Here is a 15,930-nt window from a genome sequence, read left to right as displayed (position 1 = left end):
ATAGTTACCAGAGATAAATATAAATAAGTATAAATATATACCCCAGTGTTAGGAACCAAAAAATCCTAAATATGTAAACAGTGATGGAAATGGATTCTGGACCATGGGTAAGAATAAAGGTGCATAGTGTAAAGACTTAGGGGGAAAAAAAAAAAAAAAACAACAACCCACAAGCCAAGTCCTAGCTACCCAGGTACATAAAACCCAAATGTACAACTAAATCAATCAATGTGGTCAGCATAAATAAGTATGAATGAATCTTACCAGCACATGTGTGGAGACGCCGCAACCCCTATGCGCATTTCGGCAGAGTGCCTTCCTCAGGGGGAATGGCATCACAGCTGAAATAAGACCCTTTTATATGAGTCATGACCAATGGAAGGAGATGTATCTGTACACATGACCGGAAACCAGACCGCAAGGGATGCTGGTACTTGTAGTAAAACTTAGATCCTGTGCTCATGACCAATGGAAGGAGATGTATCTGTGCACATGACCGGAAACCAGACCGCAAGGGATGCTGGTACTTGTAGTAAAACTTAGATCCTGTGCTCATGACCAATGGAAGGAGATGTTGTATCTGTGCACATGACCGGAAACCAGACCACAAGGGATGCTGGTACTTGTAGTAAAACTTAAATCCTGTGTTCATGACCAATGGAAGGAGATGTATCTGTGCACATGACCGGAAACCAGACCGCAAAGGATGCTGGTACTTGTAGTAAAACTTAAATCCTGTGCTCATGACCAATGGAAGGAGATGTATCTGTGCACATGACCGGAAACCAGACCGCAAGGGATGCTGGTACTTGTAGTAAAACTTAAATCCTGTGCTCAAGAACTGGCGCACGTGACCTGATACGGCCCCGTCCAGCAGAGTCAGCGAGTGCGTCATGGGTGAGGGCGGGGAACCGGGGAGAGGCTGCCAGGGACGCGCCGAGATCAGCGCGGACATGGAGCGACCCCCGGGACCCCGCCCCCAGCCATGGAGAGACGCCGTCGCCGGCAATGTCAGCAGGGGTGCCAGTGCACGCGTGCACAGAGAAAACTAGATTGAGTGAAGATATATAGTTAACCCCATGTTCTCATAACAGATGGAATATAGAGCACTATAGCATAGTTGCATACTGTGCATTATAAAAATGATTAAAACAAGTCTAGTGACTATATAACATCAAATTAAGAAAATTAAGAAAACATGGAACCTACAAGAGGCAAATATATATCTATATATATCTAACACACCTGCATGAAAGTGAAAAAAAAAAAAAATTATGTATAAAATATAAATATACACTCACCGGCCACTTTATTAGGTACACCTGTCCAACTTCTTGTTAACACTTAATTTCTAATCAGCCAATCACATGGCGGCAACTCAGTGCATTTAGGCATGTAGACATGGTCAAGACAATCTCCTGCAGTTCAAACCGAGCATCAGTATGGGGAAGAAAGGTGATTTGAGTGCCTTTGAACGTGGCATGGTTGTTGGTGCCAGAAGGGCTGGTCTGAGTATTTCAGAAACTGCTGATCTACTGGGATTTTCACGCACAACCATCTCTAGGGTTTACAGAGAATGGTCCGAAAAAGAAAAAAAATCCAGTGAGCGGCAGTTCTGTGGGCGGAAATGCCTTGTTGATGCCAGAGGTCAGAGGAGAATGGGCAGACTGGTTCGAGCTGATAGAAAGGCAACAGTGACTCAAATCGCCACCCGTTACAACCAAGGTAGGCCTAAGAGCATCTCTGAACGCACAGTGCGTCGAACTTTGAGGCAGATGGGCTACAGCAGCAGAAGACCACACCGGGTACCACTCCTTTCAGCTAAGAACAGGAAACTGAGGCTACAATTTGTACAAGCTCATCGAAATTGGACAGTAGAAGATTGGAAAAACGTTGCTTGGTCTGATGAGTCTCGATTTCTGCTGCGACATTCGGATGGTAGGGTCAGAATTTGGCGTAAACAACATGAAAGCATGGATCCATCCTGCCTTGTATGGAGCATCTTTGGGATGTGCAGCCGACAAATCTGCGGCAACTGTGTGATGCCATCATGTCAATATGGACCAAAATCTCTGAGGAATGCTTCCAGCACCTTGTTGAATCTATGCCACGAAGAATTGAGGCAGTTCTGAAGGCAAAAGGGGGTCCAACCCGTTACTAGCATGGTGTACCTAATAAAGTGGCCGGTGAGTGTATAGTGTATAGTGAAAAGACAACCAGTACGCCGACTGGTGAAGTGCCAACGAACGGATTTAAGTTTTACTACAAGTACCAGCATCCCTTGTGGTCTGGTTTCCGGTCATGTGCACAGATACATCTCCTTCCATTGGTCATGACTTATATAAAAGGGTCTTATTTCAGCTGTGATGCCATTCCCCCTGAGGAAGGCACTCTGCCGAAATGCGCATAGTGGTTGCGGCGTCTCCACACATGTGCTGGTAAGATTCATTCATACTTATTTATGCTGACCACATTGATTGATTTAGTTGTACATTTGGGTTTCATGTACCTGGGTAGCTAGGACTTGGCTTGTGGGTTGTTTTTTTTTTTTTTTTTTTTCTTCCCCCTAAGTCTTTACACTATGCACCTTTATTCTTACCCATGGTCCAGAATCCATTTCCATCACTGTTTACATATTTAGGATTTTTTGGTTCCTAACACTGGGGTATATATTTATACTTATTTATATTTATCTCTGGTAACTATTTTATACTAACCCTTTGTGTACGATCCCTTTTTTCCTATTCATCCCATTGTGGTCTTGCTATGTGTTTATTTATTTATTTTTGTTAATATCTTGCCCTCCTGTTGGTGACGCCTTTTGTTGCTATTTTTGGCTCACTAAGCACTATTGGCTACAATATTTTATTGACTTTTTATATGTACTAATAAAGTTTTCTATCATTGTTCTTGCATACGTGTCTTTTTGTATGTTTAAATATCTGCTTTCACGTTGAACCTGTTTCCCATTAGTACTAATTTAGATACCACTATAGCACCTTCTGATTAGTGTACTTGACTATAGTATTATAATCCGAGGTATCTTTTTGCTGGAAATATCAATATGATGTGCTACCGGTAATTGTGTTTCCAGGAATCCATCCTGACAGCACTACTAGTTCCCTCCCTACTGCAAGCCTTTCTTTTGTATTCTAATGTGACGTAACATTGGTGTAAGAATTGTTAATGAAGTCTTTTTTTGCATCCATCCAGATGTGATACTTTGGAAAATCACTGGTGGGTGGTAAGGGGAGGGTCCTTTTAACCGCATGTTGTTCCTATCACTCTGAGGGTAAGAAGGACGTCCTCCATGGTGCTGTCAGGATGGATTCCTGGAAACACAATTACCGGTAGGTCTAATTACCATTTTTTATAAGCCATCAGTTGAACCAGCTGTTACTATTTTTCACTAAGTGGCAGGATTGCTTTCTAATTGCTGATAGATTTTAGCTGGTGTCAGAAGTTTCCCATATAACTTTATTTTTTCATGTATTCAACACGTTTTCCATGTAATTTCTCATTATTACACATCATTTATAGACATCTATGGTTTGATTTTTTTGCCCGTGTGGATTGGATGGGTTGTTATCGGCGTCTGGTGAGAATTTCATGTCAATAGCACCTTTAGAAATATGTTTACTTACAAAATGGGTACCCCAATTATTTATCCTATATTATAGCCGTAAAGGGAGAGACATAGGAACACCTAAACAAAGACTTTACAGAGGGCCAGGGTATAAATGGTTAAAAAATATGAAGTTTATTCAATACATTAAAAACAATATGTAAAACAGTATGTAAAACGATTGAGAGAAGGCACTGCATGTATCCAAGAGGAAGGTGGGTTCACCCAGACAGTATATAAAAATTAACAAGTACTCAAACAATTATTATGCTTTAATGTGATACAAGACCCCCATGCATGTATACAAATCTCAGATTTGAAATGCAACAGATCCCTGGACGAAGCATTTCATTGCGAAATGCGCTTCCGGTGTGGTCGGTCCCCAGCCGTTATCTTTTAAGGTACAGTACCTTTTACCATGTACTCCTATACCATTTAAAACTGTTTGTACTCCTTTGATTATCCCCTTTTCTACATAGCTGGCAACTCTGCAATATACTCATAGCATTCTTTCACATGGCAACTCTGCCTTCTATTACTGCGCTTAAATATTGATTTGTAGCTGCCACCTCTGTATGAACACAGTATATAACTGTTGCTATATTTTTCACTTTTCACTTTTTTTCTCTCTTTGATATACAGTGTGTTAAATAGTAGCAATAGTTGCATTTCAATTCTGACTACATTTTCTGAGATTTGTATACATTCATGGAGGTCTTATATCAGCGTGCTACCATAATAATTGTTTGAGTACTTGTTCATTTTTATATACTATCTGGGTGGACCCACCTTCCTCTTGTATACCTGCGGTGCCTTCTCTCAATTGTACATATGTACTTGAGTCTTCCATATATTACTGTCACAACACAGCTGTCGGGTGACCTGGGACCAGGGGCTCCTTTCTTGTCCCTAACAGTAGGGGGCGCCCTAGCTCGCCCTGCTCCCTGGGATACTTCAAATGGCAAAAATGCCAGGGCGTCCGCCCTTGCCTTATCCCCTAAGTTAGCCCTCCGTCTGTTCTTTTCGCCCAGCCAGGAAAGAGGGGGCACTACTGTGTACCGCAGTACACCAACCCGACAAACAGGGCAACACAGACAAGGGTTAACAGAAAACTCCAGACAAACAAAATATTCACTCACATATAACAGAGAAATCCACCGAGGTGTGCAGGAAAGGGGAAAAAAACAAAATAGAGAAGGATAAGTAATTACCACGCATACAAACCAAGCAACAGTCACTAATAACTCCTCCAACTCTCCTTCTCATACTAACTCCTTTCCCTCCGTTAACCATGCAGCAATAAAGCTAGCTCAGATGAGGAATAGGAACAGAGCCCAGATTACAAAGGGAAAAGGAGTGGCTAACCGAGCACAGCTGAGCACAGGGATTTCCAACATGGCCGATTAACCCCTGTTCTGCCAGAAGAAATAAACACATTAAATATGACAGAGAAGTACTTCTCAGCGCCAGAGTAGGAGAAATCAGATGCTGCAGTCTTCTGGCTCCACACTGTTGCGGTAACCCTGTGACAATTACATTAAATGGGTTGTTCAGGATTTGGAGAAAAGTCTGCACATTTTGTCTGATAAATGGCCACAGTGTGAACATGCTCTTACATATTGCACGAATACCAGCTTATGCTCTGGCTTATTTCTTTGGATTTGCTGTAGTTTCTTGTACTTTGCACAAACAGGGGCTCCAATAGATGGGTGTCTTAACAGTCTGAACAGTCAGGCTCTTGTCCTGCTCTGTCCTTATTCACATTGAGGTTGACTGACACAAGGTAAGGTTTTAATACTAATGGAGTTTGTTGTTTGCCTTACGTTTCTCCTGTGCGAGGGATGGGGCACTGCAAGCGAGGGATCAGGCTCTGCAAGTGAGGGATCAGGCCACTCTGCCATAAAGACCCGACTGGTGGAGGGCTGCAGTGATAGTTGACTTTGTGGAACTTTCTCCCATCTCCCTCCTTCATCTCTGGAGCTCAGCCACAGTGATCTTGGGGTTCTTTACCTCTCTCCTCATGGCTCTTCTCCCACGATTGCTCAGTTTGGCTGGACGGCCAGGTCTAGGAAGACTTCTGGTGGTCCCAAACTTCTTCCGTTTAAGGATTATGGAGGCCACTGTTCTCTTAGGAACCTCGAGTACTGCAGAAATTCCGTTGTAACCTTGGCCAGATCAGTGCCTTGCCACAAGTCTGTCTCTGAGCTCCTTGGCCAGTTCCTTTGACCTCATGATTCTCATTTGGTCTGACATGCACTGTGAGCTGTGAGGTCTTATATCGACAGGTGTGTGCCTTTCCAAATCAAGTCCTATCAGTTTAATTAAACACAACCGGACTCCAATGAAGGAGAAGAACCATCTCAAAGAAGATCACAAGGAAATGGACAGCATGTGACTTAAATATGAGTGTCTGAGCAAAGGGTCTGAATACTTATGACCATGTGATATTTCAGTTTTTCTTTTTTATCAAAATTGCAAAAATTACTACATTTCTGTTTTTTTCATTCAAAATGGGGTGCAGAGCGTACATTAATGAGAAAAAAAATGAACTTTTTGGATTTTACCAAATGGCAGCAATGAAACAAAGAGTAAAAAATTTAAAGGTGTCTGAATACTTTCCGTACCCACCGTATACATTATTTCCGATGCTTAATTGTGATTGTAATATATAGTTTATAGACGACATTTAAAGGAATGTGACAAAGTGCTGAGACAGAAGCTATGCAGATCACACATCTACAGTGCCTTGAATAAGTATTTTCATTATATTAAAAGTACTTTTTCAATCCACTGTATATACAATCTAATCAGTATAAATGGAATATTGTATTTCTCTAACCAAGCAATTATATATAGTTAGCAATCAGTATAGTGAAAGGCATTATTGATGCACACAATTAACACCCGGGGGGTCTGTGCAGAGACAAAAGCTTAATTATCCCCAGGGATCAGACATGAATAAGGATCTGTCATTAGCTGCTTGGATAATTTTCCCCTATACTTACATGACAGTCATGGGACTCATTACTTTAAGCAGGTGTAACAAGCAGAAGACAAAACTCTCCTATGCATCAGAAAACAAAGCCTTGTGTTTACCTGTAGCTTATGTCGTCTAAGGAAAAAAAATGAAATCCTAGCCATTAGCGTACATATACCAGCCTAGAAGAACTGCTGAAAAATTTCTTGTATATTTGTAGATGCTTAGGGTTAACACCAACTGAGACAACTCTCTGCCCCCATATGTAGCATCTATGCCTAGTATGTAGTGAGGGCAATTCAATCAATTAAAGAATAATCACAACATGTAATATATCTATGTGAGATGTCAAAGACTTAGATGTCAGGACCATCTGACTATGTGTAATAGGTGTAAGTCGATGTTCATATGGTTAATGTAGGAAAAAATAATCAGACAAGTTTAAATTCAATATGCCCAATCAATTTTTGGCAAGAGAGAAAACCCACCACCTGCTTTACTCCCCTCTCCTCATTAAGAATGCACGCACACTCGGCCAATACCGGCTTTAAAAAACATATGAAGGTGAAATATAATGATCATGTGGCGGTACAGGAGTGATGGTTGCATAGCTGAATAACTAGGCAGATTATTCTTATTTGATGAATGGTTAACTAATAGGAGCAATATTGGTTGTCAGAAAGTTTTCCCGGAATCAGGCTTTAAGGGGTGCTCCTAAATTGATGACTGTTGAGGGATAAACTGCTAGGATCACAGAAACGATCTCCCTGCTCTGCCACCTGGCCGCTATGGGGCCCCTGAGGAGGCCCTGTGCCAGCAGTGGGCCCCCGCCCGTGATTGCAAGTGAACTGTATCAGCTAGAATACAGCTGAATGCATTGATGAGGGAGGGAGCGTTACACTCCCTCTCTTATCATCCCCCTCTCAGCGTCTGACATCACTGATGCAGACACTGACAGGGGTCACGATGACGTCAGTACTCGGCGCCCGCTGTCTGGAGATGTGCGAGCGCTCAGAGCACCGTGGGAACAAGGAGGAGAGGTGAGTATTGTATTTATATTTTTTTATCTAGGTGCATTATACTATACTAGCTATTGAACCCGTTCTACGCCCGGGTGGCGAGCATTTATATTGGAATATGGTCTCCATCCTGGTATGTGCTGCTCCTATCCTGTCATATGCTGCTCCATCCTGCGCCCCCATCCTGTCATGTGCTGCTCCACCGTGTCGTGTGCTGCTCCATCCTGCGCCCCCATCCTGTCATGTGCTGCTCCACCGTGTCATGTGCTGCTCCATCCTGCATCCCCATCCTGTCATGTGCTGCTCCACCGTGTCATGTGCTGCTCCATCCTGCGCCCCCATCCTGTCATGTGCTGCTCCACCGTGTCATGTGCTGCTCCATCCTCATCCCCATCCTGTCATGTGCTCCCATCCTGCACCCCCATCCTATCACGTGCTGCTCCATCCTGCGCCCCCATCAGTGCGGGCGGCTGTGCTGAGTGCGGGCGGCTGTGCTGAGTGCGGGCGGCTGTATGTGGCTGTGCTGAGTGCGGGCGGCTGTATGTGACGTGGCTGTGCTGGGTGCGGGCGGCTGTGCTGGGTGCGGCAGCTGTGGACGGCTGTGCTGGGTGCGGTGGCTGTGCTGGGTGCAGCGGCTGTGCTGGGTGCAGCGGCTGTGCGTGGCTGTAGGCAGCTGTGCGTGGCTGTGGGAGGCTGTGCTGGGTGCGGCGGCTGTGCGTGGCTGTGGGCGGCTGTGCTGGGTGCGGCGGCTGTGCTGGGTGCGGTGGCTGTGCTGGGTGCGGCGGCTGTCCGTGGCTGTAGGCGGCTGTGCGTGGCTGTGCTGGGTGCGGAGGCTGTGCATGGCTGTGGCGGCTGTGCGTGGCTGTGCTGGGTGCGGCGGCTGTGCTGGGTGCGGCGGCTGTGCTGGGTGCGGCGGCTGTGGGTGGCTGTGCTGGGTGCAGCGGTTGTGCGTGGCTGTGGGCGGCTGTGCTGGGTGCGGCGGCTGTGCGTGGCTGTGCTGGGTGCGGTGGCTGTGCGTGGCTGTGGGCGGCTGTGCGTGGCTGTGGGCGGCTGTGCTGGGTGCGGCGGCTGTGCTGGGTGCGGCGGCTGTCCGTGGCTGTGGGCGGCTGTGCGCGGCTGTGGGAGGCTGTGCGTGGCTGTAGGCGGCTGTGCGTGGCTGTGGCGGCTGTGCATGGCTGTGCTGGGTGCGGCGGATGTGCTGGGTGCGGCGGCTGTGGTCGGCTGTGCTGGGTGCGGCGGCTGTGCGTGGCTATGGGTGGCTGTACGTGGCTGTGGGCGGCTGTGCTGGGGGCGGCGGCTGTGCGTGGCTGTGGTCGGCTGTGCTGGGTGCGGCTGTGCGTGGCTGTGGGCGGCTGTGCGTGGCTGTGGGCGGCTGTGCTGGGTGCAGCGGCTGTGGTCGGCTGTGCTGGGTGCGGCGGCTGTGCGTGGCTGTGGGCGACTGCAATGTGTCTTCAAGAAAATGGCGCCGGAAAGCGCGGACTGCGCAGGCGCCGATTCCGGGAGCAGGGGGACAGTCACGGCCCGGAAGCGCGTCGGTGGAACGGGTCAGGTAAGTATACTCACCCTCCGCCTCCTGGCTCGTCCCTGCTTGTCCGGTGGAGATCGCGGTGTGCGTTCAGCGCTTACGCATACCGCGATCTCCTGGGAGCGTCGCTCTGTGCGGTCCAGACTGCGCCGGCGCTTGTGCTTGCGCAGTCTATAGAGGCTTCGGACAGAGTGACGCTCCCAGCGTTATATTATAGATAGGCCTATGGGGAGTGCGTTATACTTTACAGGCCTATGGGGAGTGCATTATAATATACAGTCCTATGGGGAATGCATTATACTATACAGGCCTATGGGGGTTGCATTACACTATACAGGCCTATGGGGGGGTGCATTATACTATACAGGCCTATGGTGAATACATTATACTATACAGGCCTATGGGGAATACATTATACTCTACAGGCCTATGGGGATTACATGATAGTATACATCCCTATGGGGAGTGCATTATACTATACAGGCCTATTGGGAGTGCATTATACTATACCGGTCTATGGGGAATGCATTATACTAAAGAGGCTCATGGGGAGTGCATGATACTATACAGGCCTATGGGGAGTGCATGATACTATACAGGCCTATGGGGAATGCATTATACTATACAGGCCTATGGGGAATGCATTATACTATACAGGCCTATAGGGAGTGCATTATACTATACGGACCTATGAGGAAAGCATTATACTATACAGACCTATGGGGAATGCATTATACTATACAGGCCTATGGAGAGTGCATTACAATATACAGGCCTATAGGGAATGCATTATACTATACAGGCCTATGGGGAGTGCATTACACCATACAGGCCTTTGGGGAATGCATTATACTATACAGGCCTATAGGGAGTGCATTATACTATACACCTATGGGGAATGCATTATACTATACAGGCTGCATTAGCAGGCTCCTGGCTGTAAAATTTTTTAACCCCTTCAGATGGATTTACAGCGTGGAACATGACTGAGCGCCAGAAAGGTATGGGATATTGTTGCTTTTTTCTTTTTTTTCTTTTACAGAACAAGGGTCGTCATTTGGATTAAGAGTATAATAAACTATTACAACACCCTGTCTTTATTTAAATAAAATACTTTTTTCCTAATGTGTGTGTGTTTTATTAACCATTTACTACTATTGGATTAATAATGGATAGGTGTCTTATTGACACCTCTCCATTATTAACCAGGCTTAATGTCACCTTACAATAGCAAGATGGCACTAACCCTTTATTACCCATATCCCATCGCTACAGGGGAGTGGGAAGTGAGAGGCTAAGTGCCAGAATAGGCACATCTTACAGATGTGCCTTTTCTGGGGTGGCTGGGGGCAGATGTTTTTAGCCGGGGGGGGCAATAACCATGGTCCCTCTGTAGGCTTTTAATATCTGCCCTCAGTCACTGGCTTTCCCACTCTGACGGAGAAAGTTGCGCGGGAGCCCACGCCAGTTTTTTCCGTGAATTAACTCTTTATTTTAACAGCTAGAGCCCCCAAATTTTGTACACGCACACACTACTAACATTAGTAGTAAGGAATATGCAAAAAAAAGGGATATAAAATGGTTTACTGTATGTAAACCATGTCTCATATCCTCATATCCTGTCGGGTTTGATAAGGAGATAGCAAAAGCCGGCAATTGAATTACCGGCTTTTCTGCTATCTAGCGCTGTATTAAATATATATATATATATATATATATATATATATATATATGTGTGTGTGTCTCAATGACATATATATATATATACAGTGGGGCAAAAAAGTATTTAGTCAGTCAGCAATAGTGCAAGTTCCACCACTTAAAAAGATGAGAGGCGTCTGTAATTTACATCATAGGTAGACCTCAACTATGGGAGACAAACTGAGAAAAAAAATCCATAAAATCACATTGTCTGTTTTTTTATCATTTTATTTGCATATTATGGTGGAAAATAAGTATTTGGTCAGAAACAAAATTTCATCTCAATACTTTGTAATATATCCTTTGTTGGCAATGACAGAGGTCAAACGTTTTCTGTAAGTCTTCACAAGGTTGCCACGCACTGTTGTTGGTATGTTGGCCCATTCCTCCATGCAGATCTCCTCTAGAGCAGTGATGTTTTTGGCTTTTCGCTTGGCAACACGGACTTTCAACTCCCTCCAAAGGTTTTCTATAGGGTTGAGATCTGGAGACTGGCTAGGCCACTCCAGGACCTTGAACTGCTTCTTACGAAGCCACTCCTTCGTTGCCCTGGCGGTGTGCTTTGGATCATTGTCATGTTGAAAGACCCAGCCACGTTTCATCTTCAATGCCCTTGCTGATGGAAGGAGGTTTGCACTCAAAATCTCACGATACATGGCCCCATTCATTCTTTCATGTACCCGGATCAGTCGTCCTGGCCCCTTTGCAGAGAAACAGCCCCAAAGCATGATGTTTCCACCACCATGCTTTACAGTAGGTATGGTGTTTGACGGATGCAACTCAGTATTCTTTTTCCTCCAAACACGACAAGTTGTGTTTCTACCAAACAGTTCCAGTTTGGTTTCATCAGACCATGGGACATTCTCCCAAAACTCCTCTGGATCATCCAAATGCTCTCTAGCAAACTTCAGACGGGCCCGGACATGTACTGGCTTAAGCAGTGGGACACGTCTGGCACTGCAGGATCTGAGTCCATGGTGGCGTAGTGTGTTACTTATGGTAGGCCTTGTTACATTGGTCCCAGCTCTCTGCAGTTCATTCACTAGGTCCCCCCGCGTGGTTCTGGGATTTTTGCTCACCGTTCTTGTGATCATTCTGACCCCATGGGGTGGGATTTTGCGTGGAGCCCCAGATCGAGGGAGATTATCAGTGGTCTTGAATGTCTTCCATTTTCTAATTATTGCTCCCACTGTTGATTTCTTCACTCCAAGCTGGTTGGCTATTGCAGATTCAGTCTTCCCAGCCTGGTGCAGGGCTACAATTTTGTTTCTGGTGTCCTTTGACAGCTCTTTGGTCTTCACCATAGTGGAGTTTGGAGTCAGACTGTTTGAGGGTGTGCGCAGGTGTCTTTTTATACTGATAACAAGTTTAAACAGGTGCCATTACTACAGGTAATGAGTGGAGGAAAGAGGAGACTCTTAAAGAAGAAGTTACAGGTCTGTGAGAGCCAGAAATCTTGATTGTTTGTTTCTGACCAAATACTTATTTTCCACCATAATATGCAAATAAAATGATTAAAAAACAGACAATGTGATTTTCTGGATTTTTTTGTCTCAGTTTGTCTCCCATAGTTGAGGTCTACCTATGATGTAAATTACAGACGCCTCTCATCTTTTTAAGTGGTGGAACTTGCACTATTGCTGACTGACTAAATACTTTTTTGCCCCACTGTATATATATACCTATACTATGTGTAGACATTTATTCTATCTACCGTAGTCTATTCTAACCTGTCAGTGTGATTTTACTGTACTCCGCACTGAATTGCCGGCTTTTCTCTAGAACACCGGTGGGTATTACTCGCAAGTCACACTGATGGTCCGTGTGTAGTCCATATTTTTCTCACCCCCATAGACTTTCATTTTTTGCGCAATACGCTGACAAACGCAGCATGGTGCGATTTTCTACGCCTGTAAAATACGGCTGAGAAATATACGGCAGATAGGAGCTGCCCCATAGAGAATCATTGGTCCGTGTGCAATGCGTAGTTTTGCGCCTCTCATATGTCCGTAAAACTCTCTAGTGTGACGCCGGCCTAACACGCATGAAATGATTTACAGCATCTGTGGAAGACTGCTGGATTTACCTGGATCTGCAAATTACAAAGAAAGTTTAATAGATAGGTGGCCTGATAGGCTACTACATAAGTTATGTTTAGGATTCTGAACAATTCCACCTCATTATACCCACAGCTATTTTTCCGGGCTCACTTTTTGGCACAGGATATATATTCCTTGGTTGAACAAGCTTCAGTAAAGAAGCAATTACAATATATTGCAGCTTCCACATTCCTGTTACAACTTGCTGGAAAAGGTTTGCCCTGAGGCTAAATGATGATCTATGAGGTTAAGGCCGGCGTCACACTCAGCGTATGTAAATACGGTCCGTATTTTAAAGCCGTAATACGCAGAAAAGTAAAAAAAATAGTGATCCGTAGGCAGGGTGTGGCAGCGTATTTTGCGCATGTAATGTTGCGTATGTAATCCGTATGACAACCGTAATGCGTATTTTTCACGCAACATGACAAAATGGACATTTAACGGTTTTTGAGGCTGTAATTGATTTAAATCACCATCAGAAACCCTATTTAAGGCCTCGACAACAGGTGCCACCCTCCCATATGGCCATTTGGTGCTTGTGCATTTGTTGGTGTGTTGTGGAAACGTTTGCACCATGTCTGACCTCCTTCACTTCACCCCAACGCAGCGGGTTTTGTATAACTGGCTCTTGTCGCTTTGCTTTGGCCAGCCATATCCAGTTATTGCTGATCCGCGAAGGAGGAGAACCAGAATGTGGGTGCATCCTCTTCTCACGAAACGCCTCACTAAAGGCCATTTCAAGAGGCTCTATACAGCTATGCGGGCACATCCCGACAAATTCTATCTATACTGTCGCATGACCATCACAACATTTGATAGATTGTTGGAGATTTTACGTCCCGGTATAACCTATCAGGACACAAGGCTGCGCAAAGCCATATCCGCAGAGGAGCGTCTTCTGCTAACCTTACGGTATGTATTCACCATCCTCACATACTGTTTTTTTTAAAAAAAAACAGTTGTTATTTATCAGTTCTTTACAGGTATATGTGTACAGTAGGTCACAAATATATATATATATATATATATATAATATTTTTCAAAATTTACTAGTGAAGTTGCCTAAGTAAATATTTTGTTTTAAAGACCTTATCCTGTTTTTCAGGAAACCCATAAAAATTGTGCCTATTCATGTTTTGTGTGTACTGTTTTAACCTAGCTAATATATTTTTTTTACATTTTCAGCTTCCTGACAACTGGATTGTCATATGCGGGACTTCACCTTGAGTTTTTGTTTGGTCGCTCATCAATTTCGGGCATTGCGCGTTTAACCTGTCGCCAAATATGGGAGAAACTGAAGGACCTTGTTATGCCTGAGCCAAAGCAGGCTGATTGGCTACAAATAGCCCGTGGTTACCAGCAAAATTGTGACTTCCCTAACTGCATTGGAGCCGTTGATGGGAAACATATCAGGGTACGTAAGCCGCCGAACTCTGGCTCCCAATTCTATAATTATAAGCAGTTTTTCTCTGTAGTTCTGTTAGCTGTAGTTGACAGTAACTACAGGTTTATAATTGTAGACATTGGGGCCTATGGGCGAACTGGAGACTCTAGGGTCTTCAATTCATCCATTATGGGTCGGCGGCTACGTGACAACCTGTTAGATCTCCCACCGCCACAACAACTCCCAGGCTCCAGTGCGGAAGCAGTGCCTTTTGTTTTTGTTGGAGATGAGGCGTTCCAACTGACCAGACATGTCATGAGGCCTTATCCACGGCGCAACCTCGACCATCGGAGGAAAATTTTTAATTTACGGCTTTCTAGGGCGCGGAGACTGGTGGAGTGTGCCTTTGGACTTCTGGTGGCCAAATGGCGTGTTCTCCAGTCTGCCATTCAGCTCAGTGAAACTTCTGTGAACTAAGTGATCAAAGCGTGTGTAATTTTGCACAATTACACCCGCATACATGATTGCTCATCAGATGCTATTGGTGAAGACATGTTGAGCAATGTGATTAGGCCTACACCACATGGCCCTCCTACGCGCCGTCTCCTTTCTGGCATAAAAGTTAGGGATGTTTTCAGCAATTATTTTGTCTCTCCTCCTGGTGCCACTCCCTGGCAAGAGTATGCTGTGTCTCAGTTGTGATGTCATTTTTTGCCACTTATATTTGTTAAATACAATTTACTATGCCATTTTATACGGTAACGTGTGTGTTTGATTTCCTTAATTACCAGATTTTGAGCAGACCATATGTGTATGTTGTTTAAATGATTAGTCCACAAACATCATTTTGTTTTTGATGTGTTTTTTTTGTCAAACGGACCAAAAATTTTTGGCCAAACTTGCCACAAAATTCTTGTTATTTTTTTGGTTTGGGTTAAACAACAAACAAAATAAACAAACCAGACACTACAAATCAACAACAGCCATGGTTTGGCTAAACATATATGGACCCCCCCAAAAAAAAAAAACATTACAGATCCCTGTAAGTAGGCGGGGGAGATAGCGGCAGCTCTGGGTCCTGTTCAGGGGGCCTTTGTTGGCGCAATTGTCCTTGATCCTGTGAGGATTCTGTTGGTTGCGGAGCGGAACTCTGCCCTTGTCCATATTGGGCATTTGGTTGTTGGCCATAAATAAATTCTCTCTGCAACTCCTGCTGACGCAGATATTGGGTGTAGTCATACCCCATCCCAAAATGGCCATGTTGTCCAAACCCAGGTTGGGACCAGCCTACATCACTGGGTGTGGAAAAGTGGCCATATTGGGAATGGGGGTTGTACGCTGCCATTTGCTGCAGTGCTGGCCTTTGCAGATTTTGGGGTGGGATGGGCTGAGTTGGAGGCATATGTGGAGTAGGTGGTGCAAATCCTGATTGATCCTGCACCTGTTGAGGAAATTGAAGGCGCAAGAGGTTTGTTTGTGAAATCTGCCTTCTCTCAATGAATTCAAATACCTCATAGGGGTTATTTGGAGGGGGTGCTTAAATCAATCAGGATTTGCATGCACCCTCTCACACGTAGCCTCACCTCACGGGGAAGGGGGC

The 15,930-nt window shown here is 45.0% G+C and overlaps 1 long non-coding RNA gene across 1 annotated transcript in view; it reads left to right on the top strand.

Moving 5' to 3' along the window:
- LOC143776506 (uncharacterized) overlaps positions 1-15,126 on the top strand; it is a 76,292-nt gene extending 61,166 nt beyond the window's left edge. The window contains exon 3 of the long non-coding RNA XR_013215851.1: positions 14,132-15,126. This is a non-coding gene — a long non-coding RNA (uncharacterized LOC143776506). The remainder of the gene's footprint in view (positions 1-14,131) is intronic.
- The last annotated feature ends 804 nt before the right edge of the window (positions 15,127-15,930 follow it).

Source organism: Ranitomeya variabilis, chromosome 1 (genome assembly GCF_051348905.1).
Source record: "Ranitomeya variabilis isolate aRanVar5 chromosome 1, aRanVar5.hap1, whole genome shotgun sequence".
Lineage (NCBI taxonomy): Eukaryota > Metazoa > Chordata > Amphibia > Anura > Dendrobatidae > Ranitomeya > Ranitomeya variabilis.
The sequence above is the reverse complement of the archived record's forward strand: the minus strand, read 5'-3'. Positions and strand labels throughout refer to the sequence as shown.